The sequence below is a fragment of the Ochotona princeps genome, chromosome 12 (genome assembly GCF_030435755.1).
Source record: "Ochotona princeps isolate mOchPri1 chromosome 12, mOchPri1.hap1, whole genome shotgun sequence".
NCBI lineage: Eukaryota > Metazoa > Chordata > Mammalia > Lagomorpha > Ochotonidae > Ochotona > Ochotona princeps.
In genome coordinates, this window is record NC_080843.1 from 28136597 (window position 1) to 28160704 (window position 24108).

General features: G+C 46.1%; 1 long non-coding RNA gene across 1 annotated transcript in view; it reads right to left on the reverse strand.

Moving 5' to 3' along the window:
• LOC131481573 (uncharacterized) overlaps nucleotides 1-2389 on the reverse strand; it is a 96686-nt gene extending 94297 nt beyond the window's left edge. The window contains exon 1 of the long non-coding RNA XR_009246413.1: nucleotides 2237-2389. This is a non-coding gene — a long non-coding RNA (uncharacterized LOC131481573). The remainder of the gene's footprint in view (nucleotides 1-2236) is intronic.
• Nucleotides 2390-24108: the final 21719 nt, after the last annotated feature.

Here is a 24108-nt window from a genome sequence, read left to right on the forward strand (position 1 = left end):
AGATATTCCCTCATTTACCCATTTCCATTTTCCAAATGGAAATAAATAAGGGCCCACAGAGATCAAGGACTTACTCAGGGCCGCACAGTGACAAACAAGAGCAGGTAAAACTCCAGTTCAGATACTCTGGCTTCAGAAGCAGGATTCTTTCCTCTAGATTGAGCCAGGGACACGAAGGCACACAACTGCAGATGGCAGAGCTGTCGCAGAGCTGTGAAAGCAGATGGGAGCAGTTGTACATTTTCTGCGCTGGCCAAGGTGGCAAAGGATAGCTAAAACCCAGCCTGCGTGCTGCTGACCAAACTGTCAGCTCTAGAAGGGGATCCATCCATCATCGCTGCAACCGGGGGTGGAGGCGTACCATGACCAAGAGAGTGGCCTTTAATAGCTATGAAGATGCTCTGAAGACTAGCTGCAGCTCCGAGCCCCATGCTCTGGACTCTTTTTGTGAATAGGAGAGATAAGTTGTCTTGCAAATATGTAAAAAGGAAAGTAAAGAATGATGTGTGATGATGGGTATTTGGCAGTCAAGGCCCGGGTCAGGAGACCCACATCCCATATCCAAGTGCCTCGGTCTGAATCCAAGCTCTGTCTTTGAGCCAGCTTTCTGCTAATGTGCGCCTTGGGAGGTAGCAGGTGATGGCCCAAGTGCTGAGGCCTCTGCCACCCATAGGGAAGATTCCAGAGTTCCTAGCTCCTGGACTCACCTGGTCCGTTTCCAAATGTTGTAGACATTTGGTAGCAAATCATCAGATGGAACAGACACACTCTCTCTCTCTCTCTGCCTTTCAGATAAATGTAATTAAATAGTTTTTCAAATAAAGAACAGTGTGGGGCTGAGTTTGTGGTCTATCAGGGTAAGCCACCTGCAACACTAGCACCACATTTGGATGCTGCTTCATGTCCTGGTTGCTGTACCAGCTCTCTGGACTGCGACAGACACCGGGCGATGGCCTGTGTGCCGGGGTCCATACCACTGCCGTGGGAAATCTGTATGAAGTTTCTGATCCTGCCTTTGACAGGGTTCCATCCTGGCCACTGCGGCTATTTGGGAGCGAACCAGATGAAAGATGTAGCTCCTTCTGTGTCTCTCTCTCCCTGAAACGTTTAATAAATAAATAAGCTTATGTTTTAAAAGAAAGAAATGAATGGTGCCTGTCTTCTAGATTCTGTGGCATTACTATGTAGCAAGAAGGTAACACACCAAGCTTGCCTGACATAAAAAGTTCCGAGGTACTTCACTCTGACTGCAATATAAGCACATGTCCAATGGAGTGCAATTGACTTAACTCTATGTTAATTAAGTGCATCTGAGGTAGTTTTTCGACACTTTTTGGGAAATAGATGCAATTGGTCTAGGTTTTAGACAAAGGTGGAAGCCAGAATAAGTCTTAAAGTCACCACTGGGCACAATCTCCTCTGTGCCTATCCTAACTTCAACTGTAAGCGACCCTTCAGTCATTATCACCGAAAAAAGAACAGACAGAAACACATTCCCGTGCTCTCTGGAGGGTAAGCTGCCAGAAGAGACATTTCCTTCCATCTGGCTAGAGGCTAGATCCTCCCTTTCTGGAAGAGGGAGACAGTGTAGCTGCAACATCCCAGGGCTACCAGCCTCTGGCACAGCTACTGCAGCCATGCCAAGCCAGCCCCACTGACATGCCAGCACCGTGGAGGCAAGCACAAGACGGGGAGCGCACAGTGGCAGCACCGCAACACGGGGAGCCGACTTGGGAAAAGTGCAAAATGAAACTGAGCATTCTAAGTCAGGCACTACCAATGGAGAGTAGAGAAAGAAGTAAGCTTGGAAAGGAAAGAAAATGGGTTTTCGCCTTGGAACTAGGGATGGAGAGCTGGAAAGGGATGTCTGAAGTTCAAAGTTCTGAAAGACACTGGACAGAGCCAGAGGTGCAGGAGGCGGGAGCTAACTGAGGACAGTGAGAGGCTTCCCCGGCTCCTCTCCGTGCCCAGCCACGGAGACCATCACAACCTCTTCTAACAGCGGCTGGCCTGCTGGCAGGCAGGCAGGCAGGCAGGAAAGGAGGGACGGAGGGAGGGAGGGAGGGAGGGAGGGAGGAAGGAAAGAGATATCACAAACTACCCCTCAACTTCATGGATTAGGCCGACAGTCTGCTTCTCATTTCTCAAGCTTCTATGGACCGGCTGGAGTACCCACTGCACGTTGTGAAGGCCAGGGCACTAGGAGACCAGCAACACCCCAAAAGGCCACACTCACATGACTGGCGAGGGGTGGTAGACACCCAGCTGGGAGAGGCAGTTGCCCTCAGCTCTCCTGCACGGACCTGTGTGGGGAGGGGTGTGCTAAAGCTGCCCCTGGGATTGGCAAGGGCCGTTGCAAGATGGCGGCTGGCCCAGGGCCAGGAGGCGGAGTTGGTCTCGCCAGCAGGTAAACAGGAAGTCACGGGGATAGGCTAATTATCCTATTATCCTATCCTTCTCTGCAATTAAGGCAATGCTACTGGCCTATCACGTAGCGCCAAGTGGACCCACGGGGAGAAGTGATTGGTGGAGAATGAGATAGACGACGCCGACGGAGAAAGACGGGATGTGGAGAAGAAGGACGGGTTGGGAAGAAGGGTGTCAGAGAGGGGGCTGGAAAAGCGGCAGAGGGGGATACAAAGGCAGACCTAAGTAAGGGGACAAGAACAGACAAAAGCGGCAGAGGGATACAAAGGCAGTACAGATGCAGTAAGACCTAAGTAAGGGGACAAGAACGGAGAAATGCAGCATAAAGTACAGGCAGAAGAACGGGAGGAAGGGTGGTGCAGAGAGGGCTGGAGAAGCAGGGAGGAAAGCTAAGGCCAATGGGGAAAGGGGCAGCGGAGAGAAGGATTTAAGCGTGGCCGCTTTTGGCAGTGAAGGATCCAGTTGCGGTTCCGGCTTTTCCCAGACCCTCAGAGTATGCGTCATCATTTTAGTGTCGCTGCTGGGTGGCGACAGACCTGTCACCCCGTCAGCAAGTGAGTCCTGAGAAAGCGCCTTCTGGGAGAGTGAACGCAAAGGAGCAATACTTACCCCACTGGTACTTGCACTGTGTCTGCTCATGGCCTGTTAGTCCAAGCTGGTTCGACAGCCGGGCTTCCATCAGTGCAGGAGGGAAGCACAAAGAGCAGGGATCCTGGAAGGTATGGTTCCCAGGGGGTCACCTCAACAGACTAGCACAGTTTCTGGGGGGACTGGAGCTCACCTTGGCCCATCCACACTACATCCAGACACTTCCAGGCAGGCTCCGAGATCTAATCCAGTCCCATTGTTCACTTTCCCACCTCAGCTTTCTGCTTAGGATGGACTGTATTTTCTAGAATCCTAAGTCCTGGGACTGAAAAGAATTCTAGGGCCCAGCACGGTAGCCTAGCAGCTAAGTCATCACCTTGCACACACCGGGATGCCATATGGGCACCAGTTCTAATCCCGGCAGCCCTGCTTCTCATCCAGCTCCTCACTTGTGGCCTGGGAGAGCAGTCGAGGACGGCCCAATGCCTTGGGTCCCTGTACCCGTTTGGGAGACCCGGAAGAGGCTCCTGGCTCCTGGTTTCGGATCAGCACAGCTCTGGCCATTGTGGCCACTTGGGGAATGAATCAATTGATGGAAGATCTTCCTCACTGTCTCTCTTCCTCTCTGTATATCTGACTTAGCAATAAAAATAAAATCTTAAAAAAAAAAAAGAATTCTAAAACTCACCTGATGCATTTAAACCTATAAACACTATACACTACACACAGTCAGGTATATACACACCCCAGCCTCAGTTCTACCTCTAGAATTTTTTTCTTCAGATCCCTATTCATTTGTTAAAAAATATTTGTTCATCTGAAAGACAGAATGGGAACGAGAAAGTGAGAGGGGCAGAGAGAGAAAGGCCTTCCATCTGATGGTTCACTCCCCCAATGACAAAAGCCAAGGCCAGGCCTAACCAAAGCTTAGATCCCAGGACCCTATCGAGGTTCCACATATGGATGGCAAGAACCATGCATCTCTTGGGCTTGGTAGCGTGGCCTAGTGGCTAAGGTCCTCGCCTTGATCCCATATGGCCGCTGGTTCTAATCCCGGCAGCTCCACTTCCTCTCTATCTCTCCTCCTCTCAGTATATCTGACTTTGTAATAAAAATAAAAAAATAAATCTTAAAAAAAAAAAAAAAAGAATACCTTTCCCATATAAACAAAAATGTAAAAAAAAAAAAGAACCATGCATCTGAGCCATCACCTCCCGCTGACCCTCAGCATTACTGTGAGTGGGACTAAAACTAAAAGTTGTATTTGCACAGAATGATTGATAAAGAATCGAAGATGCCCCTTAGCCTGTGTTCACTACCCTTCTACTGACTGATGCAAGGACTCCACTCCCCATCACAAAGCTCTCTGTCATCGTCTATTGATGGAGAAACACATGTAAGTCATGGTGATCTCAGTAATGCCTTGATCACTGGTATTTTATTAGTCACATTCGTATGTTTTTGAAGAGTATTTGATTTATTTGAAAGCACAGAAACAGAGGAGGGAGAGCGTGAGAAAGAATGAGCTTACATCTGCTAGTTCGCTCCCCAAATGCTTGAAATGGGCAGGGGTGGGCCAGGCCTAAACCAGGAGTCTGAAACTCATTCCACAAGAGCAGAGGGGTCCCAAGAACGTGGGCCATGCTCTGCTGCTTCCCTAGGCCCATCAGCAGGGAACTAGATAAAAAGTGGAAAAGTGGGGGCTTTGAACCAGCACTGCGATGTGGTTTAACGTGCTGCACCACCACTGCAGCCCCACACGATCTTTGTTCTGTTGAAAAAGCACCCTGTGCATCGCATGTTTGGCATACGTTCACAGAGCCCCGCACTCCGAGTGGGTGACGCTGGTGAGGCATAAGTAACCCTTATCGATCAGGAAAGGTATTACAGACCACACACACACCTCAAGGGCCTGACAGCTCTGCTTTGGCAGCTCACTGCTCTCTCCCTGTCCCTACCGTATCCCACCCAGAAGCCCTCTCTCCATGCTGTCCCAGTCGTCTTCGGGGCTGCCCGTTCCTGGCAGGTGCAGCCTCCTCTTCATTGCAGCATGCTTCAGCCTCTATCGCGAGGGCATCTCCTCTGGAATGCTCCGTATCAGTAGACAGACTTCATTCTGATCACTCTCCCATGGCCACTTTTCCTGGTTACAGTTCTTCCAGGTACCAGGGACTCACCTGCCTTTTTAAGGCAAATACTGAACCCAGACTAGCACTAGTTTTTACCACTGAGATCTAAGCCATGTTATTGTCTCTGTCCCCTGCCAAGGTAAAAAAAACCAGTCTCTGTGTGACAGCCAGTAAGAAAGAACTTTGCCAATAAAGGGCTGGGCATGGGGTCCAGGGCCCTGTCCATCTCTGGCCACATGGTTCACTTCAACAGCAGCATGCTGAAGGCAAGGTACTCCTGTTCCCCAGGTCTTTTTCATGGAAAGGCATGGGTATAACTCTTTGGGTGGCTACGTCACACAGCCTAAGAAGAAAGGGTGACGTTTTTGCAATGACGTGATTGTAGACAGCTGTCAGCCACTGGCCTTCCACTAAGTCTTCCTTACAGAGATTTCGTAAATCTGTCCCGGGGGTGGGTTTGTTTGTTTCTTTCTCCCAGCAAAGTCCTTGGTGGAGTTCCCTCAGGACAGCCCTAAGTTGTTCCTGTGTGGCTATTCAGTCTGAAGTCCATCAAACTCATTGTCAAGAACCATCTTGTCTCTTGAATTCGATTGGGATTATTTGTTTATTTGTTTGTTGTTTGTTTACTCCCCATGGATAGTGTCTTCACTTGATTTATTGTCCAAACCAGATCAGGCTAGGACAATAGGCAGAAATCAGGCCTCTTCTGGCCAAAGACATATAACCATTACCAATAGACCCCAACCCAGACCTACACACATAATAAACATTCCTATTAATACTTGTAGTATTACTTCACCGACTGTGTCTGTGTGTGCTATGTCATTTTCCTGATGTGTAATTAATGCCACAGTGCCCTCCAAGTCCCATTTTTTTTGCTGTTGTTTTGTTCTCTTTTTGTTTGTAACTTCAGCAAAATATGGTAGTGGGTTCTTTGCTGACCAATTTTAAACTTGCCCCATCAAACCGTTTTCTAAAACTCGAAGTCTAAGCACAACATAACCGGTGATACTAAGCTACAAGAACTCATCATTCATTCAGCAATCTCACGTTGAGCACGTATAATACACGAAGCCCTGTGTAAAGAAAGAGGATGAATGTGTGAGCACGCTGGCGAAGTGCTCCCAGCGCGTACGCTGCCAGTGCTCTGCAGGGAGCACGAGGGGAAGCATCTGAATGGGGAACTACAGGGAACAGGAAGGAATCCCGAATCTCTTTCTCCCAAATTCTGCACGTACACTTAGCACCTTGAGCCAGGAATGGCAGCATTAGCCATGACTGCTCAGTCATGCTTATCTTGTCCTTACCATAGAATCCAGAAAAACCCTAAGTTCATCCCATTTTACTTCCAAAATAGCCTTCAGTTTCTTCAGTTGGATTCTTCCTATGTTTTTTTTTTTCCTCTTATAAAGGAATTTAAAGTTGAGACCCTTTTAAGAATTTTATTTGAAAGAGAGAGAGAAAGAGGTCGTCCATCTGCTGCTTCATTCTGCAAAATGGCAGCAGCAGCTGAGGTTAGGCCAGGCAGGATTCAGGAACCCAGATTTCAATCACAGACAGAAGGCCTTCCAGCCACTGGTTCACTCCCCAAATGGAGACAATGTCTGGAGCTGGCCTGATCTGAAACCAGGAGCCAGGAGCTTCCTGCAGGCCTCCCATATGGAAGCAGGGTCCTAAAGACCATAGCCATCCTCCGCTGCTTTCCCAGGCCGTAAGCAGGGAGCTGGATGGAAAGCAGAACAGCCGGGACGTGAACCAGTGCCCGTACGGGATGCTTGCGCTGCAGGCTGAGGCCTAGCTAACTACACCAGGGGTCCAGCCTGACAGTAGTGTTTAAACAATTGACAGAATTTGATATAGGATAATATTTCTTTTTATCATTTCTGGAGACAAAAGGCACAGTAGAGGGATCAGAAATGAGAGAAATCAAGAAGGAAGAAATGAAGAAAAGAAAAAAAAAGGATAAATTGTTTTCATTAGTAGCTGTTCAAAAACACAGTGGGCTACCATTTTACATTCCCTGTCTTGGATGTGTCCAAGCAGAAATCAAAGACTATGCTGCAAAGTGGACAGTAGGATGTGGAATCCTAAGAAGCTTTGAAAGAGTCTGTGATTTCATGGGCAGGTGGTCTGTACAGTGGTTAACACGCTACATAGGGGCCTGGTGCGGCACCCTAGTGGCTAAAGTCCTCACCTTGCACACACCAGGATCCCATGTGGATTCCAGTTCATATCCTGGCAACCCCGCTTCCCATCCAGCTCCCTGCTTGTGGCCTGGGAAAGCAGTTGAGGACGGCCCGAAGTCTTGGGACCCTGCACAGGCATGGGAGACACAGAAGAATTCCTGGCTCCTGGCTTTAGATCGGCTCCGTTCTGGCCATTGCAACCACTTGGGGAGTGAATCAGTGAACGGAAGACCGTTGTCTCTCCTCCTCTCTATACACCTCTGCCCTACAATAAGAATAAATTTTTTTAAATCTTTTTTAAAAATTAAAAATAAATAAACCGTTGCATAGGACACCCATATCCCAAAACAGAGTGCCTAAATCTGAATGCTAGCTCTGCTCCCAGCTCCACCTTCCTGCTTCCTGCACACTCCGCGAAGCTTGAGCTGTTGGGGCCCTGTCACCCGCATGGGAAAACTACACTGAGTTTCATTCTCCAAGCCTCAACCTGGACCAACCTCATCTGATCTGTCACAGGCATTTGAGAGTGAATCAGAAAATGGGAAGTACCTCTCTCCCTCTCTCTCTCTCTCCTCTCTCTCTTTCATACTCGTTCACTTTTGCTCTCCTTCAAATACAAATACATAGAGAATATTTAAATAGAGTCTGTGATTACAGTCACTTTCTTCCAAGTTGGTGAAAAAACAAAATTATCTTGGAAGAGGGTGGATATCCAATCCAGCCCTGGAAGATGGTGGGGATGTTGGCAGGTGTACCTGGGGAGACGCGACAATCGTTTGGAAAGGTAACAGACTCTTCGTGCTGAAACGGACTGTTCACTTGAGACCCAGACGTCATTGGAACAAAACCTGCCAGCAGGTGGAATTTGAGCAAGATCCTTTAGCACAATGAAAAGGCTTGTTCCAAAAAAAGACAATTCAATTAAGCAGAGCTTCAAGGAAGGTCGCTCTGGCATTTACTTTGGATGGATTAGAAATGCTTGATACTGCAAATAGCAGGGGGTTATTAGGAGTAGTAAACAGATCAGAACTCCAACTCCAGGGATGGGAATGAGGGAAACTTTGGATATAAAAGCATCCACAGGATGGGCTAGATTGGAAAAGAGGCCAAAAGAAAAAAGTGAGAGAGATGAATGAGTGAAAAAACAAGGACGTGAGTGAGAAAGGGCGTGGGAGAAACAGCAGAATCGGGAAGGCTAATCAGAGAGGAAGTCGCAGTTCCACCGCGGAAAGCCACTCCAAGGAGAACCGTAGCAGAGACAGCTTTTCCAAGTCACACAGCGTCTCACCAGCACCCAGTGGAATATTACCAGCTGCTATCTCAGAGGAACTTGGGCTCCTTGCCCTTCTAAATGAGCCAAGCGTTGCGCTGACAAGCAACACACATGACAGGTACTTAGCCAAGCAGAAAGCAACAGGTTTACAACATGTGAATGTGTAGATCAACCATTTCCAGCCCTTAGCTTCCTGCTCAGAGGAATTCGTTCAGAGCCTTGCAAGTGAAAAAACACACGTCCCAGACACATATGCATACACACACTGTTGTCTTACATACAAACGCATAGAAATCTATGCATCGTCTCTCTTTGTTACTGGGAAACGAAGCAGAGAGGGATGCTTTGAAAGCGAGGCATTTTTCAAGGTGGCCCTTGAGATAACAATTGGGACAAGCTATTTCAACAACTGAAGCTCAGAAAAAAAAAAAATGCATAAAGACGCAAAAACTGGTGACCGTGACCAGTGTGGATCCCCCTTGGATCGTTCGGGCTCCTAGCTGCTTTTTTGTTTTTGTTTGTGTTGGTTCCCCCCCCCCCCCCCCCCGCTGCAGTGGTGGGTTATTTTGTTTTGCTTGGATTACCTGGACAATTGCTTCAGCTCTCCATTTTACTCTGGTTCCACAGACAGGTTCCTCTAAGTGTTCTATTTTTATCAAGCTCCAATGAGGACAAAACACAATGGAGCCCATTCAAATGAGCCTCCCTACGAGGATTAAGCCAGTTAAAAGGACATGCCTCCTGCACACCTTATATTTTCCATGATGCAGAGAAATGAGCCCTTCTCTGCCCTTGCTCTGCCCTTCCCACTGACAATATTTTGCCCCGCAGAGACAAGGGTTGGCAAGAAAACAACATATGGGCAAATATTCATGTGGATAAAGGAGACATAAACTAGAACAGTGTAGAAAGCACACGTCATTTGATGAACTCCTGCGGACTCCAGTCCAGGGTTCTGGAAGGTTTTCCCTGCATCATGGCTTTTCCTTAGCAAACTGGAAATTCAAGGATCTCCAGCCAGCACTACGGTGTATCAAGCTAAACCTCCACCTGCCGCGCCGGCAACCTACAAGGGGGTCGTTGAAATCCCAGCTGCTCCACGTCTGAAGCAGCTCCTTCCTTCTGGCCTGGGAACACAGCGGAGGATGGCCCAAATGCTGAAGCCTCGGTCACCCATGCAAGGGAGAGGAATGAAATGCCAGGCTGCTGGCTTTGGCCTAAGCCCAGACCTGGGTGTCGCGGCCATTTGGGGAACGAATTGGCAGATGCAAGCTCTCCCATGCTCTGTGGTTCTGCCTTTCAAAACATACATTTCTTTGTTTAAGAGCTGAGTTTTTGAACCAGTGCGGCACGGCCGATAAAGCCACCACCCACAAATGCCAGGACCCCCCTTTGGGTGCCAGTTCTTGTCCTGGCTGCTCCATTTCTGATCTAGTTTCCTGCTAACTGCATAGGAATTCAGCCAATAGCCCAAGCAGTTGGGCCTGCACCCACGTGGGAGAAGCAGATGAAGCTCCAGGGTTGGGCCTAGCCCACTCCCGGCTGTTAGGGCCTTTTGGGTCATTTGGAGAGTAGACCAGCACACAGAAGGACTCTTCTTCTCTCATTTCCAGCCGTCCTCTGTAACTCTGCTTTTAAATAATTTTCTTTAAAAAAAGCTCTTTTAAAACTACCAACCTGCTTTTATTTAGATTGAATTTTTTAAAATCAATAAAACTATCAAATGTGTTTAATGATAGACCATATGTGGGACTGGCAAAACAGCCTAGTGATTAATCCTCACCTTGCATCCGTCAGAATCCTATATGGGCGTGCCATTTCATATCCCAGCTGCTCCACTTCCCATCCAGCTCCCTGCTTGTGGCCTGGGAAAGCAGTCAAGGATGTCCCCTTGGGACCCTGCACCCACGTGCGAGACCCAGAAGAAGTTCCTGGCTCCTGGCTTAGGACAGGTTCAGCTCCAGCTGTTGTGGCCACTTGGAGCGTGAACCAGCAGATGGAAGATCTCTCTCATTCTCTCCTTCTCTCTGTAAATCTGCCTTTCCAATTTAAAAAGAAAAGAAAAGGTGAACTATATTTTAAGATCAAGACTACAATGAGTGTGGGGCCAGCAACGTGATGCAGCAGGTTTGTGATGCTGGCATCCCATATGAGCACAGTTGAAATCCTGCCTGCTACGTTTCCACTTCCTGCTAATGTATCCAGAGAATAAGAACAGGATGGCCCAAGCCCTTGGACACCTGTCACCCACATGGAAATTGGGGACAGAGTTTCAGAATCCTGGCTTTGGACTTTCACAATCATGTGGGGAATGAAACAATAGAGGGGAAATATCTCTCCGTCTTTGTAACTGCATTTCAAGTAAACAGATCAGCAAATCTAGAAAGAAAGAGAGAAAGAAAGAGAAAGAGAGAGAGAAAGAAAGAAAGAAAGAAAGAAAGCAAGCAAGCAAGCAAAGCAAGCGGGGGTCCATCATGGTAGCCTAGTGCTGAAGTCCTTGCATAGCGTGCTCTGGGACCCCATGTGAGCACCAGTTCTTTTTTTTTTTTTTTTTTTTTAAAGATTTTATTATTATTGGAAAGCTGGATATACACAGAGGAGGAGAGACAGAGAGGAAGATCCTCCATCCGATGTTTCACTCCCCAAGTGAGCCGCAACGGGCCGGTGCGCACTGATCCGATGCCGGGAACCAGGAACCTCCTCCGGGTCTCCCACACGGGTGCAGGGTCCCAAAGCTTTGGGCCGTCCTCAACTGCCTTCCCAGGTCACAAGCAGGGAGCTGGATGGGAAGTGGAGCTGCCGGGACTAGAACCGGCGCCCACATGGGATCCCGGTGCGCTCAAGGCGAGGACTTAAGCCGCTAGGCCATGCCGCCGGGCCCGTGAGCACCAGTTCTTGTCCCAGCTACTCCACTTCCCTTCAGCTCCCTACTTGTGGCCTGGGAGAGCAGTGGAGGATGGCCCAAGGCCTGGGGAACCTGCATGCACATGGGAGGCCCGGAGGAAGCTCCTGGCTCCTGGCGCCAGATCAGATCAGACCAGCTCTGCTCTGGTTGTTGTGACTGCTTGGGAAGTAGACCAGCGAATGGAAAATCTTTGTCTCAGTCTCTCTTTTTCTCTATGAATCTGAATTTACAGTAAAAATTAACAAATCTTAAAAAAAAAAAAGAATATGAGAGGGTCCTCAAAAGGTTCAAATTTCTTGCTATCAGAAGAAACTTACCTTCTAATTCTGTCTTCCATAAAGTTCTTCATTCATGTGAGTGATAATTCTGATTGTTATGATTGTTGCGGGAGGCTGATAAAGCTAAGTGCACACTGAAGCTCTCCCAAGCCACAGATCACATCCAAAAAGACAACATAGGGCCCAGCATGGTAGCCTAGTGGTTAAATCATCAACTTGCATGTCCCAGGATCTCACATGGCTGCTGGTTCATGTCCCAGTTGTTTCATTTCCCATCCAGCTCCCTACTTGTGGCCCGGGAAAGATGTTAAGGACGGCCCAAAGCCTTACGATCCTTCACCTGCCTGGGAGACCAGGAAGAAGCTGCTGGCTCCTGGCTTCAGATCGGCTCAGCTCCAGCAGTTATGGCCACTTGAGGAGTAAACCAGTGGATGGAAGATCTCTGTCCTTCTCTCTCTGTAAATTTGACTTTCCAATAAAAATTAAATCTTTAAAAAAAATCTTAAAAGACAACGTAACAAAAAACCTTGGCAAAATGTTGCCTAGGTCCCAGTTAGAGACGCACAAACCCCAGAGAAGTGAGTATTTGAGAAGGAACCAGCCTGTTTACGATGGCAACATACTTTACAAAAGCTCTAAGGCTGATGACAAGGCAAGCAAGGAACTTTCCTAAGTAAATATTAAATCAATTAAAGGAACAGACCCATGGGAATAAATCATTTACAGAAACAGGTCCTACCTGCGGCTTCTAACACACACACACACACACACACAAAATGTCCCCCTGAAGTAACTAAATAAAAATAGATTGCAAAGCAATTCAGTCTTCTCACACCCAGTAATAGTGGCAAAACAAAGGTTTTCAAGATATAAAAATTCAGTTCTTTCTTATCGGAAAAGAGGTAAATGCACATGATGGTCTCCTTAGGACGTGTCTGCTTTAGCATTTGTCATGGAGTTATGCTGTGCAAAGGTGAGGTCACTATACAACGTAACTATTATCCCACCTGGTTCTATCATGAGGTCTACTTAAAGGGCAATTTCTTTCTTTAGTTCTTCTAAATGCTTCCAAAAAAAATACCTTAAGGTCAAGAAACTGCAGTAATGTACAAATATCTCTCAGGAGTAGTCAGTTTCCCCTTGGTACCATGAGAGTGAATTTTATTGTGGTGGCGGACAGCAGATTCACGCAGGGCAGGTGTCTGTGTACCTGGAGACAGCACTGGCAGACAGAAACAAGAGAGCAGCTCTCCCTGCCCAGCACTGTGTGCTCACCAGGCTGCTCTCGCTGTCCACTTAGATGCCAGACCCGTCAGAACAATATTTCGCGTAATTGTGAAATATACATGCTGCATACATGTACCTGTGAGCTACCCTCCAGACTTTTTCATCTTTTCCCATTTGCGAGGACTTGCCTACAAGCATCTAATCAGCAATGTGACACAGCTAATGAAATTTAGTGGCCGAGGAAGTGGTGTGTGTGCGTGTGTGTTCTTTGCAAATAAGCCATTAGGAGATACAGTTTGATGACATTTTTCTCTTCAAACAGCCTCTTAGTAACGGAAGTCCAGTAAACACATTACTACTTCTTTATCCAAACAAATGAGGCAAGGTCCTCTGGTGATACTTGGCCACATGCTGGTACATTCAACAAATATTTATTTGGTACCTAATGTGTGCCCAGGACTAGCAGGGCACTGGAGGGCGAGAATGAACAAAACAGACGAGACCTAGGAAGGATTAGAAGGGGGAGGAGTGTCTGTAACAGTGGAACTGTCCTGTGTCCTGACTATGACAGCTCTTGAATGTCTACACATGGCCAAAGTCCGCAAAACCACCTACATGGGCCCACACATGAGTGTATTTTAGCTGGTAAAACCACAAGGGCTCTCCAGGGACAGTGGCATTTCATCAGTGTCACTCTCCTGATTTTGACAATGTGTGACAGTTAAACGAGAATATTATACTGTGGGGAAGCTGCTCACAGGACATATGTGTGCAGTTCCTCATGACTCCAACCATTTCAAAATTAAAAAAAAAAATTAAATCACTCCTTGGCTCCAAGGAGGCTCACACTGTGATGGGAGAGACAAATTAATCTCACATTAGTTTACATGGTGTAAAGAACAATGTTTAAAAGCACTGTGATGGGTCTGGCGCGCTAACTCAATAGCTAAATCCTCACCTTGGCACTCGCCGGGATCCCATATGGGCGCTGGTTTGCAGCTCCACTTCCCATCCACATCCCTGCTTGTGGCCTGGGAAAGCAGTCAAGGACGGCCCAAAGCCTTGGGACCCTGCACCCATGTGGGGAGAGACGAGGAAGAAGCTCCTGGCTCCAGGCTTCAGATCGGCTGTTGCAAGCCATCTGGGGAGTAACACTGGATGGAAGATCTTTCTCTCTGTCTCTGCTCTCTGTAAATCTGCCTTTCCTAGAAAAATAAATAAATTTTAAAAAAAGAGAGACTTCAATAGAACTTTCTTTATTAAATCATTCATTAAGTTATAGTACTTAATAGACAAATCATAATATTACAGCTACAAATGCAGTTTTAAATATCTAAGGGTCATTACTTGATAAACATGATTTAAATATTGGGGCCCGATGCTGTGGCCTAGCAGCTAAAGTCCTCGCCTTAAACCTGCCGGGATCTCATATGGGCGCTGGTTCTAATCTCAACGGCCACCCTTCCCATCCAGCTCCCTGCTTGTGGCCTGGGAAAGCAGTCAAGGATGGCCCAAAGCTTTGGAACCCTGCACCCGTGTGGGAGACCCGGTAGAGCTCCTGGCTCCTGACTTCGGGCCATTGTGCTCACTTGGGGAGTGAATCAGCAGATGGAAGATCTTTGTCTCTCCTCCTCTCTATATATCTACTTTGCAATAAAAATAAATAAATATTTTTTAAAAACATGATTTAAATACCAATAAAACTTATGTTACATTTTGCTAGACTTTTGTCTTTAAGTAAATATTAATATGGACCCTGGTTTGTGTCCTGGCTGCTCCATTTCTCATCCAGTTTCCTGTTAGTGTGCTTGAGAAAGCAGCAGAAGATGGCTCAGGTATTTGAACCCCTAACACCCATGCAGGAGACCCGGATGAAGTGGTTCTTAGGTCATTATGGCCATTTGAATAGTGAACTGGTAAACTGAATACCTCTCTCTGTCTCTATTTTTCTCTCTCTTTTACTCTGCTTTTCAAATAAATGAATAATTTTTAATTCATGAAAATTAAAAGGGACCAATGTTGCATCACTTTCTACAATGGCTTGGGCTCCTGCACCCACAAGGGAGACCTGGATAAAGTTCCAGAATGAATTAAATTAGAGCAGCCAGGACTCTAGCTGGTGCCCATAGGGAATGCTGGCACTACAGGAGGCAACTTTACCCATTATTCCACAGTGCTGGCCCCTATGCACGGCTTTCTAAGATGAGTTAGAACTGAAATTTAAAAGTTTATAAAACACAAACAGCAGTTATGATTCATCAAAAACATATTGCTTACAAATTTCACTTTAGGATACTGAATTTTGACTTTCATATATCTGAAGTATTAGTAACTTTTCCGCATACAAAGTACCCTCAACAGAGAAAACTTTCATATTTATAGTTTTATCACTAAGCTACCAAATAGAGTTCCACAGAATGGAAAAACACTGTGATATGTGAATACTTCTGGAACGGTGGAACAAACCAACCTTTGTCTACGCATCTAAGGAAGCAGTTTGTTCTGGAAATATTAATGGAGTTAAATGCCAACGTTGAGATGTTTTCCTTGAAAAACAAACAAAAAAACTCCCATAACCAAGATCATCATAACTACTTCTAAGCAGATTTTGTACGCTGAATTACTTCTTATAACAAAGTGTACATTTTTTTAAAAGATGTATTTTTTTATTGGAAAGTCAGATTCACAGAGAGAAAGAGAGAAAGATCTTCTGTCCACCAATTCACTGCCCAAGTGGCCACAGCGGCCAGAGCTGAGCCAATCTGAAGCCAGTAGCCAGGAGTTGTTCTGGGTCTTCCACGTGGATGCAGGGTCCCAAGATGTGGGCCATTCTCTACTGCTTTCCCAGGACACAGCAGGGAGCTGGATGGGAAGTGGAGTATCCAGAACATGAACTGGCACCATATGTGATCCAGGTACATGCAAGACGAGGATTTAGCCACTGAACCATCATGCCGGTCGAAAGGATAAATGTTTGTTATATACCCATTTTTCCACCAAACCAGGAGCTCCCACTGGATTGGGAACTACTTTCTATTCATCTTTGTGTGTCAGTACCTATGGCATTCTGAACAGCTTAAACTGCCATAGAAATCTTTGATGGTTTTAGAATTAATTCTAGGGTGTTCTTCTTACAGCCCCTTTAAAAACACAGACACCATCCGTTTGGCTTCATGCCTTAGCTTCCTAGATTCACGCAGTCCTGTTTGGATCGCTGACCTGGCTTCATGTTGTTTACACTGGCCCCGACCTGGCACTCACTGCCTTAGGGCGCAGTTTCTGGCATTTTCCCATAGACTCCACCCATACCAACCACAAAACCAAGTCTGTCCAGGAAGAGCATCACCCAGAGTGTAGAAGCGGCCTAAGAAGTGCTCGAAGTCACTCAATAAACATTTACTACTCCATGAACAGCTACTCCTGTTAACTCTGCTTGAGAAAAGGGATTTAAATGACAAAAAATACCAAACTGAGATCCCTACACTCTATGCAATCAGTGGACATGAAAACAGCTATTAAATGCCACTGGCTCATCCCAGAATGCAGGATGGCGTGAACAATCCAGGCTCTTTTCTCAATTGTAGCTTCCCACAGGTGTTGACTCAAAGAGTTTGTTCCTTCCACACATATGGAAAACCTGGATTGAGTTTCTTCGACCCGATGTTACGCAGTCCCAACCATTGTCCCAACCAATGAACCGCTGGATGAGAGATCTCTCTTGCTCTCTCTCTCTCTCTCTCTCTCTCTCTCTCTCTCTGTGTCTCTCACTCCATCTATCTCTCTAACTTTCAAATAAATGTAAGTAATTAAATTCTAAAAAGAACTCTAGAGATTGGAGTTGTGTATTTAGGACTGAACATATAGTTTTTGAGAACGAATGAATTGAATGAATTGTCAAAGAGGTCTTCTATAGAACATTCCAATCTCAATTAAGGAGTTAATAATAACTTGCAGAGTAAGAGGAACTCAGAAGTGGTATTTTACAACCGATCCAACGCTGGAGAAGCAAGCAGAGAAAGAAGAAATCTGAAGAGAACCTGGAAGAGCAGGCAGAACTCAATGGGGACTTGGAAGGAAGCCGGAGAAAGCTGTGGTGGACAGCACTCATTTCCCACCAAACATCAATTGCCTGTGCAATCTTTTTCACAAAATCCCTACCCCCTGGAGGCCATGAACTTCTAGGAAAGCTGAGTGTCTCCGGTTCCAAGAGTTGACCTGACACTTATAAGAATAATCCTACCCTCTTCCCTGGAAACTGTAAGGAACCCAGTGGGATTCAACCAAAGGTTTGTGGGGGGCTCAAGCAAACTCATTTTTCTCTTTGAATATCCCTAGAAATTCCGTTTTCCCATCCTTTAGATGTCTTCCTACGTAAACATGAAACTGAAATTTGCTAAAGTCCTTTCTGCCTGCCAGTCTGCAAAGCAAACCAGCGAAAGGAAGAATGTCAGGTTGTGAGAACCACAGTGACAGGGAGTCGGCTCCACCTCTAGCTTCCCATTTCCGTGAATCCGTGCTACTGCTTGCCACAGAAACCACTTAGGGCTGCCTTTTCAGTTGTCTTCTCTCACAGCAAAGCAGGTATACGTTCAGTGTACATAAGAAGTTCAGCAGAGGGCCCGGCGTGATAGCATAGCAGCTAAAATCCTCACCTTTAATGTGCCAGAATCCCATATGGGTGCCGGTTCTAATCCCCGCAGCACCGCTTCCATCCAGCTCCCTGCTTGTGGCCTGGGAAAGCAGTCGAGGACGGCCCAATGCATTGGGACCCTGCACCCGCGTGGGAGACCCAGAGGAGGTTCCTGGGGGCACACGGGCTCCACTTGATTCCGAAAAGAAACTCATCAGTGGACACACTGTTGATCTGAATTCCCCTTTCGCTTGGTCATTCACCCCGTGAAATAGAAAAAGAGTGAGTCACACAACATTGAGTATAATTATAACTTTTTTGCAAAAAGGTGTTCAAATAGATGGTTTCAATAAGCAGAAACCCATCAACTGTCTAAAGAAGTGAGACTGAGAATCTAATACTCAGATAAAAAACAGACATCCTTTTTATAATGTGTACATTCTATATAAATATGCAATGCTTTTGGGCCCAATGTGATAGCCTAGTGGCTAAAGTCCTTGCCTTGAATGCGTCGGGATCCCATAGGTGCAGCGGTTCAAATCCCGGCAGTCCTGCTTCCCATCCAGCTCCCTGCCTGTGCCCTGGGAAAGCAGCAGAGGATGGCCGAAGGCCTTGGGACCTTGTACCTGCATGGAAGACCCAAAAGGCGACTCCTACCTCCTGGCTTTGGATCAACACAGCTCCAGCCATTGTGGCCACTTGAGGAGTGAATCATCAGACGGAAGATCTTCCGCTCTGTCTCTCCTCCTCTCTGTATATCTGCCTTTCCAATAAGCTTAAATAAATCTTTAAATCCATTTCATAAATATATATGAAATAAATATAAATATATATATTTCATATATATACACATGATGCTTTTATAAATATACTATCAGGAAATCTTCAATGTAACTAGAGCTATTTCAAACTGAATGCTTGCTTTGGCAGCACATATACTGACACTGAAACAATATTTCAAACTGAACGCCTTAAGAGGTAGCCATCAGTAAGAGGTAGCCTGGCAAGTCACCATTAGAGCATCCAGGTTCACCTGCCAGCCCCGGCTACTGACTCCAGCTTCCTGGCACTGCAGACCCAGAGAGGCAGTGGTGCTGGCACAGTAACTGGCTTCCTGCCAGCCACATGGGCATCCTGGAGTGTACTACCAGCCCCACCCTGCCCAGCCAGTGCAAGCATTTGGAGCATAAACCAGCAGATCCAAATTCTTTCTCTCTCTCCCTGTTACCTATCTAACAAACAGATTTTTTGTAAGTTCCTAAACCTATACATTGGTCTTTCCTATCTATAGATTCTGCACTTGCAGGTTCAACCAACTCTGAATTGAAGTATTGGGGAAAGCACTGTGGGAAAAGCTCCTGGCTCCTGCATGAGGCCTAGGAGACACTGATTATAAATGCTTTACATTTTAGCTCTATCAAGACAAATTTTGTTGAATGACGATGGAAAAGGCAATGTCACACGTTCGTTCTGCAAGCTCTGTATTTGGTGAATTTTGCTTTCAAATATTCTAATAATGCTGAATATTAACTATACGTTGTAATTCGATATCCAGAACTTCGCAACAATTGGCATAACAGTCAGAAACTGTCTCCAAAGAAATTAATCATTGGTCCAAGAACAGGAACACAAAAACATGGGCAGAAACGAATGCTTAAAATATTTTCTTTGTGATACTTCCAAAGTTAGCATGAAGAGATGACCCAAGAAAAGACAAAGGGGCAGCAAATTTGTCTCTTGTGTAAGGGATAAAGAGTACAAGGGCTTAGGGACAAAGCAGTCTCCTGACCAGAGGCAGGTACCTTGCTAGCTGAGCATCCGGGACAACAGCCAAACTCTCCACACTCCCAGCACCTGCCACACCAACATGGAAATGAGGCATGGATGATGGAGAAAGGTTCTGCAACAGCCACATCACCCTCCACATCTTCCAAACCAGTATCTCTCCCTCTGCTGACATCTGATACACACGGTCTTTAATTTATTCTCTTCCTCCGTAACTACGGGTGTTCCCAGTCTACCTTTATCTAAATCTATTCTTGGAAATGCTTTCTGCTGTAAAGTGAAAATCAACATTAATCCTGGGGCAGGCATTTGGCATTTGGCACTACTTGGGACCCCTCTGTCTCAGAATGTCTGGTGTGAATCCTGGCTTCTCTATTTCTGATCCAGTTTACGCTAATTCCCTGCCTGGGAGGCAGCAAGCGATGTCTTCCATGCTTGGCTACCTGGCAACCACAGGAGTGACCCGTAACCAAGTCCCGGTTCCTGACAGCCCAGCTGAGTCTGGGCAGTTGTGGGCACCCGGCGAGTAATACTTTCTCTCTGTCTCTCTCTGTGTCTTTTAGCTTTTCTAATAAATAAATTCAGTTTCATTAATTCTCAGTGCAAATTTTGGATTTTTTAAGTGTTTGTATGAAATACAATATGCATTCCTTTTGTTTTTTTAAAGAACCAGACTGACTATTAAAACAATAAAATGACTTGAAATAAAGCCAGGGCCATAATCTTAAGTTTTCAGCCTGTTTTTATCTCATTCCTTCTGGGAGCCAACATTGCGATGCAGTGGATTAAGCCACTGGTTGAGACGCTGACATCACAGATCAGAGCATCAGTTCAAGTTCCGACTGTTCTACGTGCAGCTCAGCCCTCTGCCAATGCACCCAGGGAAGCAGCACAGGATGGCCTCCCAGCGGGCCCCTCCGCCACTGCACGGCTTTGGCCCCAAGGAGCCACTTAGGGAGTGAACCAGGAAATGAACTGGGTCGCTCTACCCCTCTTTGCATCACTCTGCCTTTCAAGTAAGCAAAATGAATCTTTCAAAACTAAGCATTTTTTCCTGAGAATTCCTTCTCCCATTTGTTAGAATTTAGTAATGGGTTGGGTGCTAAGAAAAACAGAAAATTAAACGTGGTCCTTGTAGAGTAGAATGACAACTTGCATTTGAAATGCTAACACAGAATGTCTCATGAGTATGTTCTGGCCCCGGCAAAGCAGGGCTCCTTCTGAGATCCTGGGAGGGTTCAGGGAACAGGCATGCAGGGGCCAGGAGAAAAGGGAGGGAGGCAAACCAGGGTGCTGGGCTGGTCTTATAGTCCTACAATCAAATTCTGAAATGAAATACTCTGCTGATTCTGAGTATTTTTGAATGGAAAAAGGCGAAGTTCCCCAAACTCAGAAAAGGTTTAAGGCAGCCAACCAAGAAATCTTGATATATGATTTTTTTTTTAATTTAAATCATTTTCTACATAAACAACACTCTGGGGAAAAAATTACAATTAGGCGTACGGAACAGTGAGATGATTTAATTTTGGGGGAAAAAAAGGTGTTTTTTTCAAAACAAAATTATTTTGTGCTTTAGAAGCAGTCTCATTTTTAGCCTTAAACATACAAAACACTAAATGAATATGGGTGTTTTCGCCTCTGTCAATCAGAGATAATGTAGGCATTTATATTCTTTGCCACTTGCTGCTCACAAGATGAAGATACTTGTCCCAGACAGTTACAAAAAGTTAATGCTATGGAGTAAATCTGATACTGCAAGCCCACAACCAAAAAAGACACAGAGGGCCCTGAGTAGTAACCTAGCGGCTAAAGTCCTTGCCTTGCACACAGCAGTATCCCATATGGACACTGGTTCTAATCCTGGTGACCCCACTTCCCATCCAGCCCCCTGCTTGTGCGCTGGGAAAGCAGTTGAAGACGGCCTAAAGTCTTGGAACCCTGCACCTGTGTGCAAGACCTGAAAGAGGCTCCTGGCTCCTGGCTTCGGCTCCGCGCAGCTCAGGCCATTGTGATCACTTAGGGAGTGAGTCAACAGACGGAAGATCTTGCTCTCTCTCTCTCCTCCTCTTTGTATATCTGATTTTCCAATCCGTCCTTCTACTCCTTTCTATTCCTTCTTGGTGCCAAGAGAGAGTCTAGAGAAGCACACTTGATTTTTGCCCATAAATCCTCACCCGGTCAGAGATCAGGGCTACCAAAGCATCGTGCTGCCACCTTGGCTGAATCCAGCCAACAGAAAGGGATCTATGGATCGTAAACTTCACAGGACCACAAGACTTGTTGCAAACACATCTCTTGCAAGTTGCAGTCAGGTAGAGCCTTGAGAGAGCCTAGAAGTATGCAAAAACAATGTGAACTGGGCCCGATGTTGTGGCCTAGCGGCTAAAGTCCTCACCTTGAACGCGCCAGGATCCCATTTGGTCACCAGTTCTAATCCCAGCAGCTCCACTTCCCATCCAGCTCCCTGCTTGTGGGCTGGGAAAGCAGTCAAGGATGGCCCAAAGCCTTGGACCCTGCACCCACCTGGGAGACCTGGAAGAAGTTCCTGACTCCTGGCTTCAGATCGGCTCAGCTCCGGCCAATGCGGTCACTTGGGGAGTGAATCATTGGACGGAGGATCTTCCTCTCTGTCTCTCCTTCTCTCTGTATATCTGCCTTTCCAACAATAATAAATAATAATAAGAAGAATGTGAACTGTGCATCCAATCCTCAGGCAGCTAGACACAATGCCTAGTTTCCAAAAATCATCCATTGGTAGCCCATTGCAACAGATAAACCTAGAGAGCAAGTGCATCCGAAGCTGTTAGGAGAGGATGAGAGATTGCATCATGCCGAACCATTCAAGGCAGTTTTAAATGGCAGGTTAGTAACAGGACAGGTATGTCTAGGTCCTAGCCATACAATTTAGTCATATAAGGAAGTTACAACGTATTAGGCCAGCAGAGTATTTCCCGTCATCTAATTTAGCCATTTAAGGACTTTCACAATGACCACATCTTGGAAAAATACAGACTGAGAAAGTGAAAGAACTGCACCAATTACTTTCTAAGTGGAAAAGAAAAGCCAGTTTGTATTATTGATATTCACGCTAGCACCTTCTCAATGTTTTCTCATGTGGTGTTACTCAAAACTAAATACACAACACAACCATTTGAATAGAAAAGATGACCTGTTAAACTACAAGCCAACACCCTAGGGCTGGCACACTGCACTAAGACGATATTAAAAAAAAAAAAAAGAAAAAGAAAGAAAGAAGAAGAAAAGAAAGAAAGGACCCAACACAGTAGCATAGTGGCACCAGTTCATCTGCCAGCTGCTCGACTTCCCATCCAGCTCCCTGCCTGTGACCTGGAAAAGCAGTTGAGGACAGCCCAAAGCCTTGGGACCCTGCACCCATGTGGGAGACCTGGAAGAAGCTCCTGGCTTCGGATCAGCGCAGCACCGGCCATTGCGGCCGCTTGGGGAGTGAATCATCGGAGGAAAGATCTTCCTCTCTGTTTCTTCTCCTCTCTGTATATCTGACTTTGCAATAAAAAATAAATAAATCTTGAAAAATAAATAAAAATTAAAATTGTATCATAAATGATCTTGTAAGGAAAGATCTTCCTCTCTGTTTCTTCTCCTCTCTGTATATCTGACTTTGCAATAAAAAATAAATAAATCTTGAAAAATAAATAAAAATTAAAATTGTATCATAAATGATCTTGTAAGGGCTACCAAATACATCACTGCAGGTGTAACTTAAAAGTCTACTGGTGCTCAACACTCACAGACAGGAAGTCACTGTATCCCTGGAGTCGCGAGTGATGCTACATTCTCTGCTTTGAAACAGGGAAAGTGAAACATGGTTAACAGTCCCCAAACAGCCACAAACAGTGACAGCATCTGCAGGGCCACAGTCCAGTCTTTACAGAAACCTGCAAGGCACAACCTGATTTTTCTTCTCTACAAGTGACGATAGAGCAGCTTATGAGCTTGAATGTCCTGTGCGCATGATTGTCGTTAGTAAATGGGCTGATCCCAAGCTTACCTGGCTCTGTGCGTGTTGCACTGTTGCTTGCTTCCTCACAGACCAGGTCTGACAAGAGACAAGCACATTAACCCACAGCTGTACCCTCCGCCGTGCAGGCTCGTCACAGAAGCATGGAATCTGACTGGTCATCTCCTTAGCATCTTATATAGTGATTCCTTTAAATATTCAGGCTCGGCTACCTGTTAGGAGTTGAGTGGATAATAGAAAGAAAACAGGGGGAGGAGCCAACGCTGTGGAAGAGACGGGGAAGCTGGCATTTCATCCAGGCTGCTCCAATTCCAATCCAGCTCCCTGCTGATGTGCCTGGGAGAGCTGTGAGCTGACCCAAGTGCTTGGGCCCCTGCACCCACGTGTGAGACTCAGAAGAAGCTCCCGGCTCCCGGCTTTGTACCAACCCAACTCTACAGCTCCATCCACCCCTGCCACTTGAGTAATGAAACAAAGAATAAAGGTGTTTCTTTCTCTTTCCCTCTCTCTTTCTCTGTCTCTCTCCTCTTTTCTCTGAGACTCTGCCTTTCAAATATGTGTGAGTGTGTGTATATGCATGTGTGTGCACATATATGCATGCAGAAAAGAGGGAGGAAATTCTGGGTTAATACACACTATTTCTTTGTGCTATTGTCTCTGTCTATTTTTATTTGGCTGGC